Source organism: Macrotis lagotis, chromosome 2, assembly GCF_037893015.1.
Source record: "Macrotis lagotis isolate mMagLag1 chromosome 2, bilby.v1.9.chrom.fasta, whole genome shotgun sequence".
In the NCBI taxonomy this organism is placed as follows: Eukaryota; Metazoa; Chordata; class Mammalia; order Peramelemorphia; family Peramelidae; genus Macrotis; species Macrotis lagotis.
The window spans coordinates 102,329,202-102,348,514 of NC_133659.1; the positions used below are offsets into that span (position 1 = coordinate 102,329,202).

Genomic DNA, 19,313 nt, shown 5'->3' on the forward strand with positions numbered 1-19,313 from the left:
TAGGATCATATAGCTAGTAAGAACCTGAAAGTTTATTTGAACTTTGGTCTTCCTGGACACAGGCCCAGGACTCTATCTATTGGGTTATTAACTGATTTATATAATTACTTGTTGAATTGACATCTCACTTCATATTGGGATTCAGTATATAAAATAATGGGGTAGATAGGTGATACATTGATCATAGCACTGGGTCTAGAGTCAGAAAGACTCATCTTCCTGAGAATGAATCTGGGGGTGGCTAGGTGGTGCAGTGGATAAAGCACCAGCCCTGGAGTCAGGAGTACCTGGGTTCAAATCTGGTCTCAGACACTTAATATTACCTAGCTGTGTGGCCTTGGGCAAGCCACTTAACCCCATTTGCCTGGCAAAAACCTAAAAAAAATAAAAATAAAAAGAGAATGAATCTGGTCTCATATACTTCCTAGCTGTTGACCCTGCACATATCTGTAAAATGAGCTGGAGAAGGAAAGGGCAGACTACTTTAAAATCTTTGCCAAGAAAACTCCAAATGAGTTTATAAAGAATCAGACATGACTGAAAATGACTCAACAATAATATGTACAAAAAGAAGGCACATATATTTGTAGTTGTTGCTGTAGTTTCAGTATTGGTGTTGACAATTACTGGTTGTTAGGCAAGTTATTTAACCTCTCTGGGGTTTATTTTTTGTAAAATGCGCTTCTTTCTTCTTTCATCTAACTTGCAGAATTACTGTGAGGAAATCCCACTGACACCTTGAGAGTGCTAAGTAAACATGAGTGATTTGTTGATAATACTGCCTTCCTTGATCTTGTCTATCCTTTGGGACCTTTCATCCTTTGAGATATTAGAAAAACATTGTTTTAGGGACAACTAGGTGGCACAGTGGATAGAGATGGCCTCAGACACTTAATACTAACACCTATTAGCTATGTAACCCTGGACAAGTCACTTAACTCTACCTTGCAAAAAAAAAAATCATTGCTTTAGTGCTTTTAACATTGGACTACCTTCAACACAGATTTGTTTTCTGAGTTCCTTGAAAGAAGACACTGTCCTTGACCTTTCTTTTTTATTCTCAGCATTTAGCCCAGTGGTACATGCTAGGTTATTAGTGAATGTTTTTTGATTAACTGTATAGGTTTGACAAGATCCATTAGTTCTTTTTGACTTCAGAAATCACAACCACTTTGAAAATCTGACTGCCACTTCCTCAGGTATTATGTTGATTACTAAGATGGTAGAGACTGAATGTTGTGGCTCCATTGCCATCTCTGATGAGAATAGATTGCCATGGAAACCACTGGCAGATCTGTTCCATTTCCTGTCTATCCACCCACATTCCTACGTCATTAGCCAGTAAGCACTTCTTCCTCCCTGGAGGGAAAGGGGAAAAAAATTCATAGAAGCCAATATTACTGCTGTGTCCTTTACCCCTCAAAAGGAATGATTTAACTTGACAGTTAGCCCTCCAACTTCACAAACACTAACTCTTCTATTATAAATGGCATGAACTCAGAAAATACAGTGTGGAGCAGGAGTTGTCTTGATTCCCTCTCTTGTCTTTCTGATTCTGGAGGAAAGGGGAAGGAATAGTCACCTTTGAACAGAATTACCAGAAATAAAATTTTAAAAATTTTAGAGTCAGAAGGTACAGTGGAGGTCTTCTTAGCTAACCCCTCTACCTGTATGGGGTATTCAGGGAAGATTTGTATTTCTTATTTGAAGGCTTACTGAGCCCTTTTCAGGACAGTTCATCCACCTTTAGTGTCTATCTTTCATCCAACTCTCACCCATGGCTTCAAGAAGCAGTAGCACGCGCAGAGGTCACACTTCAGTAAAATCATCTTGGCAGGCAGGCTAAACCAGGTTGAAAATGACTGATGGGCCTCAAACCTGTTGGTGAGTTAGAGAATGCCTATCCTAAGCATGTGAAATCTTCCCTGGGGGGGATCGAGCAGATGAGAACAATTTGTTCCAATGGTCATGAAGCAGGTGATGTGGAATACTTAAAAGTTTGGTCAGATATTGAAGATGCCAAGGTCATCCACTCCATTTTGGGTCATCACCAGTCATCTTAACTTTTTTTTTTTTTTTGCTACTGGACTTGGGTGACTAGAAGAGAAGTGAGGCTGATTGTTTAACTTTGTGTCACTTAAATCCAATTCACTCATGAGTCAAGATCCTACTATCCCATGATGTCCTTGGTCCTCTTCTAAAATGAAAACTGAACCTGTAGCATGAAACTTTAATTAGCAACCTTTCTGATGAATCATCAAATAACTCCTGTTTAAACATTTTTTAATGAAGATAAATTCTTTGCTTCACAAGGGGACTCCATTCCTTTTTTGGACCACTTGCATAGGTGTTGAATCTGTATTGATTTCCATTGATAACCTCATTAAGTATGTGCTCAATATATGTATAGATGATTCTGATAAAATATTTATGTCGATAGAAAAGTACATAAATCAGTAGTTCTCAATTTTTTAAAATATCAATACTTTTTCTACATTTGTGATATGTGACTTTATCCTTTGATATTCTTAAAATTGCTTTGCCTTCAATTTCTTACATATTATTGATCTAATCTAGTTATTTTCTCTAGCTTTATTTTCTTAAGGGCTATTTTTACCTCCTCCACAAGCACACCCAGGACTATGATTTTAGAATCTAAGTGTGTGGTTCTACAGTCCTTGGTTGTGAAAAAAAATCCTTGTGGATCTTTTCAATTTTTTTTTCTCCTTTTTACTGACCTATTTTTATCCTTGAATGTCCTTGAGAAATGGTTTTGCTTCTTGGGTGTCTCACAAAGCTTTCTTTGAACTAGTCTTATCTGCCACTGCTTCTCTCTATTTTATTAGACAATACAGCTCACAACCTTCCAGATTTCCCATTGTATTTCCTAAAGTTCTCACCTAGTTGTTGGACTAGACTAAAATCACAAATCTCAAAATGTCTAGTTTTTTTCATTATTTCATTTTTCTTTTTTAAGTATCTGAATTTAAGTATCACCCCCTCCCCAACAATTTTTAGATATACAACTGAAAACAATAAAGGATTGTAGTATATGAAACCAGGAGTCACATTTCATACCATTTGCTTTTTTCAATAAGCAAAGAAGATATTCCATCATTCCTTTAAAAATTCTTCTGCTTATCTGTACATCCCAGAAAGTGGAGTCTTTGGGTGTATCAAGTAGTAGAATACTATGGTCATTTAAAACTGTGTCTTGTGTACCTAATGTATTCTACTGATCCATCATTTTATTTCTTGGCCAGTTCCAAATAGTTTTGATGATTGCTGCTTTATAATATAGTTTTAGATCTGGTACAGCTTGGCCACCTTCCTTTGAATTTTTAAAAAATTAATTCCCTTATATTCTTGACCTTTTGTTCTTCCAAGTAAATTTTGTTATGATTTTTTTCCCTAACGCCATGAAATTTTTTTGGTAGTTTACTGGTATGGCATTGAACAAGGAAATTAATTTAGGTAATATATAGAAATGTTGATAGTTTATATGGATTTATTTTATATCCTATGATTTTGCTAAAGTTGTTAGTTATTTCAAGAAGTTTTTTGGTTGCTTCTTTAGGATTCTTTATGTTTACCATCATATCATCTGCCATGTGAATTTGGATCTATATCACTTGGTACATATATGTTTAGTGTTGATATTACTTCATTATCTATTATACCTTTTAGCAAGATATAGTTTCTTTCCTAGTCTCTTTTAATCAGATCTGTTTTTGCTTTTTCTTTGTCTGAGATCAAGATTACTACCCCTTATTTTTTATTTTTACTACAGATGGATCATATTATATTCTGCTCTAGCCTTTTTACCTTTATTGAGTGTCTCTTTTTGCTTCAATATGTTTCTTATAAACAACATATTGTAGGATTCTGGTTTTTAATCCACTCTGCTATCCACTTCTATTTAATGGGAGAGTTCATCCCATTCACATTAGCCATTATAATCACTGTTTATAAAATTATCCTATTTTCTTCCTATTTATTCCCTCCTTCTCCCCTTCCCTCCCCCCCCCTCCCCTCTCCCTTTCCTACCCTTAACATCTCCCTCAATCTGCCCTCCCTTCTATCAGTCTCCCCCCCCAATCCATCTTTTCTTTTCCCTTTCCCTTCCAACTTCTCTGTAGGGTAAGATAGATTTTTTTTAACCCCTGTGTATGTTATTTCCTCTTTGAGTCAAATTCCAATGAGAGTAAGGTTTAAGAATGTTTTCTCTCTTGTTTCTTTCCCTCTACTATAAAGGTCTTTCATGCATATTCTTGTGATATAATTTACCCCATTCTGCTTCCCCCTTTCCTCTTCTCCCATAGAATCTTTTTTACTCCTAAATTATTTTTTTTAATCATCACATCAAAGTCAGCTTATACCCACACATTCTAAGTATATTCCTTCTAACTGTCCTAATAGAGTTACAGTTCTTAAGAGTTACAGGTATCAACTTCCCATATAGGGATGTAAATAGTTTAACCTTATTGAACACAATGCTTTCCCCTTATTTACCTTTTTATGCTTCTCTTTAATCATGAATTTGAATATTAAATTTCCTATTCCTCTCTGTTACAGTTCTGTTCAGTTCTGTTTTTTTTTCAATCAGGAAATTTTGAAAGTCCCTTATTTCATTGAATATCCATCTTTTGCCTTGAAAGATTATATTCAATTTTTTGGGCAGTTGAATCTTGGTTGGAATCCAAGCTCCTTTGTCTTGCAGAAAATCTTATTCTAAGTCCTCTGATCCTTTAATATAGAAGATACTAAATCCTGTGAAATCCTGACTGTGGATGATATTTCATTTGTTTCTTTCTGGTTGTGTGCAGTGTTTTTTCCTTAATATGAAAATTCTGGGATTTGTTTACAATATTCATTGGACTTATTATTTTGGGATCTCTTTTAGGAGGTGATTGGTAGATTCTTTCAATGACTATTTTACCCTCAGGTTCTAGGGTATCAGCAGTTTTCCTTGCTAATTTCTTGAAAAATGCTAACAGGCTCTTTTTTTTTAAATTATGGCTTTCAGGTAGTTCAATAATTTTGTAAATATTTTTCCTGGATATATTTTCCAGCTAAAGTTGTTTTTCCAATGAGGTATTTTTACATTTTATTTTGTATTTTTATTCTTTTGATTTTATTTGTCTGATTCTTGATGCCTCATAGAGTCATTAGTTTCTACCACTTGCCCAATCCTAATTTTTAAGGACTTGTTTTCTTGAGTTAGCTTTTGTATCTCTTTTTCTATTTGGCCAGTTCTACTTTTAAAGGAGTCATTTTCTTTAGTCAGTTTTTGTGATTTCTTTTCTAAATTGTTGATTCTCTTTTTTTCACAATTCTTTTGCATAACTCTCATTTCTTTCCCCAATTTTTCTTTTATTTCACTCACTTAATTTAAAAAAAATTATTTTTGAGTTCTTCCAAGAGGACTTTTTGGATCTGAGACCAATTCATATTTCCCTTTGAAGCATTTCACATGTAGGCATTCTGACATTACTGTCCTCTTCTGAGTTTGGGTTTTGATCTTCTCTGTCATCATAGTAGCTTTCTATGGTCAGGGCTGTTTTTTGTGTTTTTGCCTATTTTAAAAGCTGAGCTTTTTTACTCTTGGGGTACTGAGATCATTGTCCGAAGCTTCTTGCACTGGAGGCTATGGGTCTGGTCACTGACTTTCTGTGTTGGGGTGTCTGAAGACTGGCAATCTGCCCACAGCACTAAGATGATTCAATCTAATCACACCTATTGGGTCCCACTTTCTGGGGCTGGCAGTTTGCTTGCTTCCTGGGGTTGAAGACCTCATAACTGGCCTGTTTGTGCCACTGCTCTCCTGAACCAGGACTATAGGGTCTTGTTGCTGATCTGTGCTCATAACTAAGAACCTCCCTCTGGCTTACCTGGTCACCACTTGTACTGGGCTGTGCTCCCCTTTTATCCAAGGGAGACAGAACTTTTCCTGAAGACCTTCTAAGTTATCTTGAACTACAAAATTGTTTCATTCCATATTTTTGTGTATTCTGCCATTCTGGAATTCCTTTAGAAAAGACCTGATTTAACATTGATTTTAAAGGAAACTGGGGAAAGCTCAGGTAACTTTCTGCCTTCTCTCCACCAACTTGACCAGGATTCTATTAATGATGTTCTTTTAGATATAGGCTGGGTCAGATAACCTCTGAGATTCCTTCTAACCCTGAGATGTGGTCATTTTGTCGGTCATTTTGCATTCAGTTATCCAGAAGTTAGGTCACAATATTTGGACCTGGAAGTTGCCTTAAGAAAGTTCTAATACAACTCTCTCTCACAAAAAGAAACAATAAAGGTCAGAGACTTAGAATGATTTGTTTGTATTGAAACACTCTTTTATTTCTGATCTTCTGTCAGGACTGAGCCATTTGAAGGGATCATGCATATGTGATTCAGAATTGATGGAATACTTGGTCCTAAGTCTAGAAGGGCAGAGTTCATACTCTACACAGATACTGTGTGATCCTGGGGCAAGGAGTTGACTCATTATCTTTCTTTCTTTCTTTTTTTAGGTTTTTTTTTTTTGCAAGGCAAATGGGGTTAAGTGGCTTGCCCAAGGCCACAGCTAGATAATTATCAAATGTCTGAGACCAGATTTGAACCCAGGTACTCCTGACTCCAGGGCTGGTGCTTTATCCACTCTGCCACCTAGCTGCCCCATTGACTCATTAACTTTCATGATCCCTTTTCTGACTGAAATTTATGATTCTGTAATTTTCTTTGAGAAGCACGAGGAAAAACTTATACATTTGGGGAGAGGTGAAGTCTTTGACCAGGGAGCATATCATGTTCTCTTTGGAACAGTATGAACTCAAATTTTATATGTGAGTTCAAGAGGTTATAGATAGCATCAACCAGGAAGCTGCCCAGGAGACTAGGGATTTCAGAGAAAGCTGAGCAGGCATGAAATGAAAATAGAAGAGAAAAAATCACTTTGAAAATAGGAATTTTTATAGGACTCCTTCCTTCTATTCTTCTATCTGGTGGATATTGAGGCATCCCTTTCATTTTTCTCTCAGGCCTATTTCTGACTTTTTGAACTTTAAAACCATACTTCTGTTCTGGGGACCCTGAGGATAAAGACTGTTTTTGTTTTTGCTTATATTTTGATTCCTAGTCCTTAGTCCAGTGTGTGGAACATAGTAAATACTTAATAAATTCTTATTTCCTTCGTTCCTTCGTTCCTTCGTTCCTTCCTTCCTTCCTTCCTTCCTTCCCTCCTTCCTTTCTTGGACACAATGAATAATAATATAGTACCACTTTGCCAGTCTTTCTAGTAGGTATCTTTTGTGTTGGGAATTAGTGACTATAGATTACAGAGGATTCATTGGTTTAGTGCCCCAACCATTGAAATACGTGGACTCCAATGTTTATCCAATGGACAAGACCTTAACAAATTTTTTACTGACCCCTAGCTTGAATACCATGTTGATTTAGTAGCAGAAGAGAGAAAGAATAGCCTTTCTCCCTTGGTCCCTTGATGTTTTTTCCTCCCTTTCTTTTTCTTCCTCTTCCACTTCACATACACATATACACACAAGAATAGATAGTTCTTCCTCTTATAGTTGGATGATATGAATATAGCTGTGATAGTCCTTGGAATGTTACATTTAGATAAGCCAGAAGATGGTGACTCTACATACTAACAAGATCAGATAGTACCAGTCTTCCCAACTGCTATTCCTCCTAATTGCCTCCCAAAGTTCCTGTCTAGGGTTGCAGATATTCCAATATCTATCTCATTTTCTTTTTTTTTTTTTTTTTCTGGAGGAGGGATTTGCAAGGCAATTGTCTGAGACTGAATTTAAACTCAGGTCCTCCTGACTCCAGGGTCGGTGCTCTATCCACTGTCACCTAGCTACCTCTTGTACCTCATTTTCTAACTGAGTTTCCTTATTTTGCCCCTTCAGTGTGGCCCCAAACAATTTATTAAATAGGCACTGAAATAAAATTATAATTAATACTTTGGAAAACAAAAGTGAAATGTAACAGGAAGGACCAGCACATTTGAACACACACTCAGACTCTTCCATTGTTTTCTGTGCCATGCTTCTTAGAGTAGGTCCATAGACTGAGGAACTCAAATACCTTGGAAGATAAATATCTTTAAGTGCCTCCCCTAAAAGCAAAGTCAGGGGTCAGGAAATCAGCTCATTACCTTCAGCTTCTCTTATCCCATTGTATGAATTGTGATGAAGGGTTTCCTAATAATTTATAACTGATTTCCTTATAAATTTATTACTTGATTTATTACTTGATGTTTCCATGAGCTGAATTCTTGGGGACAATTCCCTTAGCCCATGTACTAAGAAGTGTTCATTTTGGTGTTGCATCTATGCATCAAGAAAGTCCAAATTCAGAAGAGTATTGCTGACAGTGACAGCAAGAGAGACACAGAGACGGAGCTAGAGAGAAAGACATACTGAGATAGAGAGAGGCAGAGAGATAGAGAATGAAGAAAAGAATGGGAGACAAATACAGAGAATAAAAGAAAAAGAGAGGGGTGGCTAGATGGTGCAGTGGATAGAGCACCGACCCTGGAGTCAGGTAGTACCTGAGTTCAAATGCAACCTCAGACACTTAATAATTACCTAGCTGTGTGGCCTTGGGCAAGCCACTTAACCCCATTTGCTTTGCAAAAAGGGAGAGAGAGAGAGAGAGACAAATACAGAGAACAAAAGAAAAGGAGAGAGAAATACAGAATATTTCTGTGTGTGTGTGTGTGTGTGTGTGAGAGAGAGAGAGAGAGAGAGAGAGAGAGAGAGAGAGAGAGAGAGAGAAGAAAAGCACTGATTCTTTTTTTAAATTTTTAAATTTTTTATTTTCCAATTACTTGCAAAGATAATTTCCAACATTCATCCTTTTGCAAGCTTTTGAGTTCCCCATTTTTCATTTTTGTTTGCTTGTTTCTGGTTTTGGTGAGGCAATGGGGTTAAGAGACTTGCCCAAGGATGCATAACTGGTAAGTATCAAGGGTATGAGTTAAATCTGAACTCAGATCCTCCAGACTTCAGGAACAGTGCTCCATCCACTGCACCATCTAGCTGCTCCAAGTTCCACTTTATTCCACCACACTCTTTTCCCTCCTACCTTTCTGCAGTAGTGAAAAATCTGATATAGATTGTACATATACAATCATGTTTAATTTATTTCCATATTAGTCATATATTGAAAAAATTAGAACTAAGGGGGGAAACCATGAGAAAGAAAAAAATAAAAAGTTTTAAAAAGTATGTTTTGCTCTGCATTCAGACTCCATAGTTTTTTCTAGATGTGGATGGCATTTTCCATAATAGGTCTCTCAGGATTGTTCTTGATCACTGAACTACTGAGAGGAGCTGCGTTTTTCATAGTTGATCATCACACAACATTGCTGCTAATGTGTACAGTCTTTTCCTGCTTCTGTTAACTTCATTTAGCATCAATTCATATAATCTCTTCAGGCTTTTCTGAAGTCTGCCCACTCATGATTTCTTTCAAAACAATAGTACTCCACCATGTTCATATATTATTACTTGTTCAGGCATTCCCTAATTAATGGACATCCATTCAATTTCCAATTTTTGCCACAACAAAAAGAGCTGCTATAAATATTTTTGTACATCTTTTTGGGATATAGACCAAGAGGTGCTATTGCTAGAACAAAGGGTATGCAGTTTTATTACCCTTTGGGCTTAGTTCCAAATTACTCTCCAGAATGGTTGGATCAGTTCACAATTTCACCAACAATGCATAGTATTCCAGTTTTCCCACATTCTCTTCAATACTGATCATTTTCTTATTTTGATTTTTAAAATAAATCATAGCTGCTTATGACAACCAGCCTCTGACAATTGCCTTTTGTGTTAACTCCAAATCTATTTCACTCCACATCTTCATCTTTGTCACCTAAAGATATGGAAAATTTCAGATCATGTCAAAAAATAAATGCCCTTTTCTATCATTATGTTCTCAGCAATAGGTCCCAATTCTGTTTTTTGAGGATCAACCTATCTAAACTCTGAGAGGCTAATCACCATTTTTCCCCCTGGGCTTTTGGTGATGAATTCTTCATTCATGGTAACAAATGAAACAAAGAAAAAATAGCCTACAATCTTTCTACTTCAGCAGTGATTATTCTATAGTTGCAAGAAAATTAAAAGGATAGCATTAAGACTAATAGTTTTTAGCATACCTAAAATATGACCTTAGTTTACCTTTTGGCAATCTAAATGAGAGATCTTTGACCAATGACCATTATGTGGACATGCTACTAGGGGAAATGAACTATACCAAGCTTGACATACTCAACATAAATGAAATCATACAACAAAAGAAAGTTGTAGCCAACTGGAAGGCTGACTTATTTGTTCTATTTGGAGAAGGAAATAATAGGGGCTGACTTTATCATGAGTCCAAAAGCAATAAGAAACATCATTTTATGGCATTTTATGGCATTTAAGTTGTAGTGCTCATTATAAATATTTGCAAAAAGGCATCTTGAAAAGAACTATGCATCAAAATCTACCATAGAAGATGATAAAGCAAAATTCCAAGAATAACTTGATAAGACATTCTAAATTATATCAATATATGCTTTTTTTAAGGTTTTTTTTTTTTTGCAAGTCAAATGAGGTTAAGTGGCTTGCCCAAGGCCACACAGCTAGGAAATTATTAAGTGTCTGAGACTGTATTTGAACCCAGGTACTCCTGACTTCAGGGCTGGTGCTTTATGAACTGCACCACCTAGCCACCCCCTATCAATATATACTTTGAGATTTGATGCCTTCAATGCAAAGGTAGGAGTAGGTGAGAATGGTGGAAAATTTGTTGGAAAATATGGTTCTGGGGTTATGAATGAGAAAGTCCAAAAACTTATAGACTACACAGAAGCCTTGTGTCTATACATAACAAATATTTCCTTTGAGGAGAGAACTGGGAGGTGGTGTATACAAAACTCACAATAGCTGAATAGCATCAGCAAACATGATATTAATTCTTTTTTTAACAGACAGGAAGTGGCTCATTATTAAGGTGGGAGTAATTTCTGAGTCAGCTGTCTGGTGAGTAGAAATCTTAATTGTTGAACAAAAATAAAAGAGCTAAAAGAGAATAAAAATGAGAAAAAATATAGTGTTAAAAAAACTTCATACTGACCAATTTAGATAAGTTATTGATTTATGAAAAAATAGTCTATAGATAGAATAAAGGACACACACATGCTACAATAATTTCATAAAGAGATTTGACAAATTTAGCATTTAAAAATCAAATGCCTTAACAAAGAGATCCTAAAGACCTTAGACAGAAAATACAACTTGCAAAGCAGAAAAATGACAATAGCCAAGGTCAAATCTGGTTTTGAATAGAAGCTCATTTGTGAAATCTTACAGATGGTAACAAATTATAAAGAGTATTGCCTCCTAAAATAGTAGCAGTCAAAGGAGAGGAAACTCAGTTTAAAAGGTTAATCAACAAGATTTATTTTTAAAATTTATTTTTCCAAGTACGAGCAAAGATAGTTCTCAACATTCTTTTTTTTGCAAGATTTTGAGTTCCATGTTTTTCTCCCTTCTTCACTTTCCTTTCTTTTCATCCTCCCCTTGACAGAGTAATCTGTTATAGGTTAGACATGTATAACTATGTTAAACATATTTCCATAATAGTCATGTTGTGAAATAATCAGTACAAAAGGAAAAAAAATCAATGAGGGGAAAAAAACAAAGCATAAAACAAAATTTAAAAATGTCAAATAGCGGGGTGGCTAGGTGGCGTAGTGGATAAAGCACTGGCCCTGGAGTCAGGAGTACCTGGGTTCAAATCCGGTCTCAGACACTTAATAATTACCTAGCCGTGTGGCCTCGGGCAAGCCATTTAACACTTTTGCCTTGCAAAACCCTAAAAAAAAATGTCAAATAGTATGCTTTTAGTCTGCATTCAGATTTCATAACTCTTTCTCTGGATGTGGATGGTATTTTTCATCATATATCCTTTAGAATTGCTTTTGATCGTTGTACTATTGAGGAGAGCTAAATCTATCATAGTTGATCATCACATAACATTGCTGTTAATGTGTACAATGTTCTTCTAGTTCTGCTCACTTTGCTCAGCATCAATTCATATATGTCTTTTTTTTTTTTTTGTAAGGCAATGGGGTTAAGTGGCTTGCCCGAGGCCACACGGCTAGGTAATTATTAAGTGTCTGAGGCCGGATTTGAACTCATGTATTCCTGACTCCAAGGCTCTATCCACTGTGCCACCTAGCTGCCCCTCATGTATGTCTTTTCAGTATTTTCTGAAATCTTCTCATTCATGATTTTGTATAGAATAATAGTGCTTCATTACATTCATATGCCACAATTTGTTTAGTCATTGCCTAATTGATGGGCATCCCCTCATTTTCCAATTCTTTGTCACTACAAAAAGACCTACTCTAAATATTTTTATATATATTTACGATCTCTTTGGGATACAGACCTGGTAGTGGTATTGCTGGATCAAAGGATATGCAAATTTTATATTTTAGAAAGGATATTACCAAAATGGAGGAAATTCAAAGGAGGGTGATCCAACATAATGAAGGAGACTATAATCCATACTGTGTGATGGTCAGGTGCAATAACTAGGGATTTTCATTCTAGAGAAAATTAAATATGGTGGTATGGGTTATGTTAGTAGGTTTCAACTCTATAAAGAATTGTTTTGTGGGAAGGACGTTAGATTTATTCTATCTGGCTTTGGAGGGCAGACCTAGAAGCAATGAATGAAAGTTTAGGGAGATAGATACTGGATCAATTTAAGAAAAAAACTTCCTAACAATTAGGATATCACAAAACAGAATGGCTATCTTTGGGAATAGTTGGTCAAGTCAAACCAAGCCAACAAATATTTATTATTCACTATAAATACAAATAATGGCAAAAACAATCACTGCCCTCAAGGAGCTCACAATCTACTTAGTGAAGCTTTCTTTCACCAAAACATCTTCAGTCAGAGGATATTATAGAAATGATTCATACTTTGGTGACCTCTGAGATTCTTTTCATCTCTGTAATTCTATAATCCCTATTATTTTAGTGGTTAAGAAAGACTAAGATAGGTAAAAAACCAACCAAACAAGGGGAGGTCTCTTGGCTACAAGGAGTAGATAGATAATCTCAAACTGAACCTTTCTTGTTTAGCAGAAACAGGCCCCAAAGGAGACTTCAAAAATGATTTCAAGATTTTAATTTTATTGTGTCCATTGAAGACCCCACCCTAGGGTTCCTCAAATCTTTCCATCATTCTCTTAATCTCCTATTGTTCAGGCTTGCTCCAAACATGAATGTGCTTGATCATTACTTTGCCATGTTGAGTGGTACTCACTGTTAGCCTCAGGTGACTCACATTCTTCCCTGTCTTTTTATTCAGGATCTTATGGTCTAATTTCCCATTTACCAAAGACCCCAGTAGAATGTAGTAGGTACAAGCTTTGGGCTTTCCCTTGGGATTATAGCCTAATTCTACTTTTCCATCCTTTAGTTTTTCATTTTTTTCCTGGTCTCTGCATGTCATCACCTGTACCTGGGTTACTGTGGCTGCCTTGGTGAAAACCACAGTTAAATGGTTGCCAATCTTAGGGTCCAGCACCCAGAAAAAGCCTTCCTCCTCACCTAGGATGTAGGCCTTTTTAGGGAGAAACATGATTTAAAATCTGCAAATCACTGTAGACAGTGGCAGGTGGGTTGTTGGGTGCTTCCTCTCTGTTCCTATCCTTGGCCTTCTTGGATTCTGGTTTGTTAGAGCTGCCATCCTTTAAGGAGAAGCCCACCTGATAGAAGAGGGAAGGGCTGAATTGGATGGGATGATTCTGGTCAAGCAGCTTTCCGAAGTGGTAGTGAAGCACTTCAGGAGGTGTCTCCTTGTAGAGGAGGAAGAATTGAGCCAGCTGGGGGAGGTCACTGGAATGTAATAGTTTGCCAACAAAGCCCTTTGTTGAGAATTCCATTAGCACCCAGTCATTTGTCTTCTGAATCACCGTCTCTCTTCACATGCAGGTTATGAAATTGGGCAAACAGTGGACATTATCTTCAATCATCAGGAAATAGTTAGAAAGGTTGGCAACAAAGTTCATAGGCATTGCCCACATTCTGATTAAATTGGACCATAATGGAGTAGACCTCACTGAGGTTAGCTATCAGAGCCCTCATAGGAGGATGGGGAGTAGACAAGGAATGGATCACCAGCAATTGCGCAGTATTTGTGGCTGAAAGGTCTTGACAATATCAGTGATGGTCTCATTGAGCCAACTGGGATCAAGAACAACAGTCAAATAGACCAGCACCAGGATATCCTTCAGCTCGTCCTTGGAGGAAGCAAGGAATAGTGACTTCAAGGTACTCATGAGGTAGTTGCCCTGGGTATGCTCCATAGAGGACAGACCTACAGTCATCAGCTCTGAGAAGGAAGCATCAGTGGTAAAGTTAGTAGCAGAAAGATATGAAAATGACTCATATTTTATAAATTTGACCTAGTTCTCTATATATTTGAGAAATGAGGCCTTTATCAGATACTTGTTGCAAAAGTTTTCCCCAGTTTTTTAAAAATTTTGGTTATAAAAAATTTTTTGGTTGCAGATTATGTTTGTGGAAAAACTTTTAAATTTTATATAATCAAAAATCCCTAAATTCTCCTGTTATCCAGAGATCTGACAAACAAGACTACTTCATGCTCTCCTAATTTGCATGAGTAGAGTTTGAGATATTCCCTGGAAACTTCACCTCTGTTCTCCTCTCCTCTCTTTCCACTTTCATAATTTCTTTCTCCCTTCCCTGGGGGATGGACCAGATCAGCTACTTTACTTAAAGGTTAAATTTAATCTTCATTTATTTGCTCCTCATGGATGGTAGTGGTGAGATGAGAGTATTTCTCTGGGAATGGGGAGAATCTGAAGGGGAATATGAGTGCTAATTTTTTTTTTTGTCTTTCATTCTCAAAGGTGACCATGACATCAGGGAAGTAATACCATGACAAGCACATGAATTGGATTTGAGTGAGTCACCAGCCTCACTGTTTCCTCTGGAGTCATCTGGGTCCAGTGGCCAGATAAGACTGGAGATGGCCCTGGATGCAAGACAATCAGGATTAAATGACTTGTCCAAGGTCACACAGTTAATAAGTGATTGCACTAGAGATAAGGCTTACTTCAAAATATGCCTAGAAATAGTTCTGATCCAACTTCTCAGCATTGTCCCATGATGCCATAGGAAATGCAGGTATTACTTTCCATTGTTTCATTTCTACTTGTATGTATATATATATATATATATATATATATATATATATATATATACACATATATAGATAGATAGATAGTCACTGCACTAGAATGTATATTCTTGAGAGAATATGTTTTTGCCTTTTTATCCCCTGTGATTGGTACAGAGTAGGGTCTTTAAAAAATGCTTGATGGGTAACTGACATAGATGGATGAAACTTGAATTAGATAATTTATAGAGTCCACAAATTAAGGAGGACTGCAAATTAAAAACACTCACTCCCACAAACTCATTCTTTCTCTCAAAAAAAATCTTTAAAATATCTGTTGGTTTCCCAATATACACCTACCAGAAAGCCTCTACCCTTAGAACAAAGAATAGAAACAAGGAAGAATTGGGAAAACTAACACATGGAAAAGGTCTGACTTTATGCGCAGTATCCACACTTATATTCTCCACTCCCTCCTCTTCCTCCTCTAAGAAGAGGATGTTTGGACTTTCTCATCTTTTCCTTCTCTTTTTATCCTGTTCCTCTGCCATAGATCTTCCCTTCCTTTTCCACTTTTCTCCCACCTCCCCTTTCCCTAAAATCCTGCTAAGAATGCACTTAGCATAGAATGATCAGAAAAGAGGTCTAATTTTTGGGGTGGGGGGATAAAGGATGACAGGGCTTAATGCTGCTGGTTTTAGTGCAGACCGAATTTGGGGATAATGATGGACCCAGGATTCTAGGTATCTACATTTCAAGGCTCATAGGCAATAGCCCTGCCTGTCATTTTTTTTCTTACTACCCCTCCATACACAGAGCCGTTTTTCTTTTCTCCTTCCTACTTACCATCTTCCTCTCAACTGTTATATCCTTTACCCTTCTGAAGGCTCTAGGATTCCTAAGTAGTGTGCTTAAAATCAGAAAACTTCCTTTGGAATTCTGCCTCAAGACACATGTCAAGCCTGGGTAAGTCATGCTTACCTGTCCAGTTTATTCATTTGTTAAATGAGAGTGTTGGATCTGATGGTCTTAAGGATCCCTTCCATATTTACAAATATGACCCCATGTCTCCCAAGTCCCTTTAATGCAATTTACTTTTCTTTCTGGGCAGGGTTCCAGCCAGGTGTTGATAGGAGGCCTTACTAAGCTCTGAGGGGTTCTGGATTTCTTTGAAGTTCCTCAAGTGACTTCTGCTCATAGAGGTGATCTGCTCCTGGGCAATCATCCAAGCTAAGACCTTCTTTTTCTCCTGGGGATGGGAATAGCTTCAGGTTTCCCACACACCCCTCTCAAAGCCTATGGGATTGTGGTCCCCTAAGTAGGGAGCTGGCCTGGCCCCAAAGGGGTTTTGTAATCACCTCTTAGTAATGTCAGGTTTGGGGGCATATCTTCAATAATAGTTGGAGATCCTTTTCACCCAACACCTCCTTATTATATCCCCTTTCCTCCTATTTTGCAATCTTCCAACCTCTTCTGTTTTGGGGGCATTTGCTACTTATCTAGGTCCCACAGTAACAATGGCACAAGTGCCAGGAAAGTTCAAACTACCCCATACTTACCAACTGCTTTTCTCTTTCATTAAACACCCCCCCACCCCCCACCCCCACCCGCCACAGTCTCCTAGTGGCTTCTTTAGACAGTGAAGGCTTGAAAAGTGAAGTAACTCAGTGGGACAGAGTGCATCTTCACTCAGAGGTTCACAACCTTTCTGTTCTCATTCTCACTGTCACATATCTATTTGGATACCAAATCTTGTTCTTGTTCATTCTCTCTCTCTCTCTCTCTCTCTCTCTCTCTCTCTCTCTCTCTCTCTCACACACACACACACACACACACACACACACACACACACACACACACACACACACACACACACACACACCTTCTCTCACCTTCTCTCCCCTTCTGTCCCTTCTGTCCCTTCTCCCTCTTCTCATTTCCTCCCATCCCTCCTCATTTGATTATAGAATTAAATATTACTTCATCTTTTTCTCATCTTTAAAATATCTGTTTTATGGAATTTTAGACTGCATATCTATATCTATCTATATTACTATAGTAGTTGTTCATGATTTTTGAAGAAGATCAATGACATCATAGGTGATGTCTTCACTTTCAAATGAATTATATTTAAGTGAGGAAGAATTACAGTTGTTAGCCTCACTCTCTCTCAGAGTCATCAAAGTTCAGTGACAAGACAAGTCAGAAGTTAACTGGTGATGGCCCAGGATGCAGTAGTATTTTTTGATGTCTAATTTAACTTTAAGTACTCCATAGTTCTGCTTCATGGACATTGGAAGAAATTATTCCCAACTTCCCCAGGGGAAGTCTTCATATGTTTGGGGTAGTCATCTAAATCGTCTGTTGGTTTAGTCTGTCTGCCAATATTTTTTTTAGGTTTTTTGCAAGGCAAATGGGGTTAAGTGGCTTGCCCAAGGCCACACAGCTAGGTAATGAAGCCACAGGTGACAGTTGGGTGAAAGGTAGACACCAAAGATGGATGAGCAACCCTGAAAAAGACTCTGTAAGCTCTCACATCAGAAGTGCTAGTTCCCCATGAACATCCTATACACCTCAGAATAGTAGGGAGTTTGTGTGTGTGTGTGTGTGTGTGTGTGTGTGTGTGTGTGTTTCATGTGCATGCCTGTGCACATGCACAGAAGAAGGGAGGCAAGGGAGAGAAAAAGAAAGAGAGAGATGAGGGAGGTGGGGAGAGGGAAAGATAGACCTCCAAACCTAGTCTTTCTACTGAGCTCTGCCCTATCATCTGAACATTTCAAACTAGATGTTCCATAGGCATCTCAAACTCAGTATCCCAAATGGAAGTCCTTACTTTTTTCCCTCCAAACCTGTCCCTTTTACAAACTTCCCTGTTATTGTTGAAAGTATATCATTGTTCTTCCATTAACCAAGGTTCACAACCTCAATGTCATCCTTAATACCTTACTCTTACCTTACATTCTTACCCACTCATCTTATCAATTACCAAAATACCCATACATCCTCTCTTTATTCATCTAGTCACCATCCTAGTTCAGGCTTATGGTCAATTTTTGCCCTGGAATGACCACAATAGTCTATTCATTTCCTTCTTTCAAATCTCCCCCATTCCAATAGATCTATAAAGTTGCCAAAGGGATTTTATTAAAGTATAAATCTGACCACATCCCCCCCTCCCCCATGGATATGAACTTCTGTGCTACTCTTTTTGAGGATGACATCAGTTTTGTTAACATTCTCATGTTGCTTCTTCAGGATCAAACTTAACCAGACTCCTCAACTTTGAGGTTGCTGATTTCTCAGCTAGACTGGTCCAGTTCAGGTACTATCAATTTCCTTTATGATATTGAATCTTACCTGCCTTCCAGTGTTGTTTTCAGGATCAAATGAGATAATACTTGTAAAGCTCTTACACAATGTCTAGCATATAGTGGCATTATAGAAATACTCATTTCCTTCATTAAAATCTTAGCTCTCTATTTTGCATTCTTACAGCAAGGGTAGTTTATATTACACAATATGGTACTGTATAGATTCTGTCTTCTACTGCCTCCTTTTTGTGTTTGCTCCACTGCTGGCTCCTTTACACACCAGGACCCCATCTTCATTGATTTTTGTGGTAGCCCCTAGGCTGAGGAGAAACTCCAGGAGAATGAGTGTAGGAAAGACCAGAACAGAGCATCGTGTGGAATAATGCATGGTGCTGCAGGTGAAATTCAGCTCTAAAAAGGAAATCAAGTAGGGTCTGAGATTCAGAACGTGTGATCTGGAAAGTGTCTATTTCTACAGAAATTCAAAGCATCTCTCTACTTTCTCTGGAATTCCCTCCTCCTTCTACCTTCTACTTGTTCATGATTGCTATCTGACTTCCCAACCTTTAGCTCTTTGCCATATGAAAACATCACTGTACAGAACAGACAGTGAATGGTTGCCAAACCTGGAATCAGGCAGACTCATCTTCCCCAAGTTTAAATCTGGCCTCAAAAACTTAATAACTGTGTGACCTTGGGCAGGTCCTATTGACCCAGTTTCTTCATCTATAAAATGAACTGGAGAAGAAATGCAAAACT

At 37.5% G+C, this 19,313-nt stretch overlaps 1 pseudogene; it reads right to left on the reverse strand.

Moving 5' to 3' along the window:
- Nucleotides 1-13,254: 13,254 nt before the first annotated feature.
- Nucleotides 13,255-18,955, reverse strand: LOC141511927 (alpha-1,3-mannosyl-glycoprotein 4-beta-N-acetylglucosaminyltransferase-like protein MGAT4E; annotated as a pseudogene).
- Nucleotides 18,956-19,313: the final 358 nt, after the last annotated feature.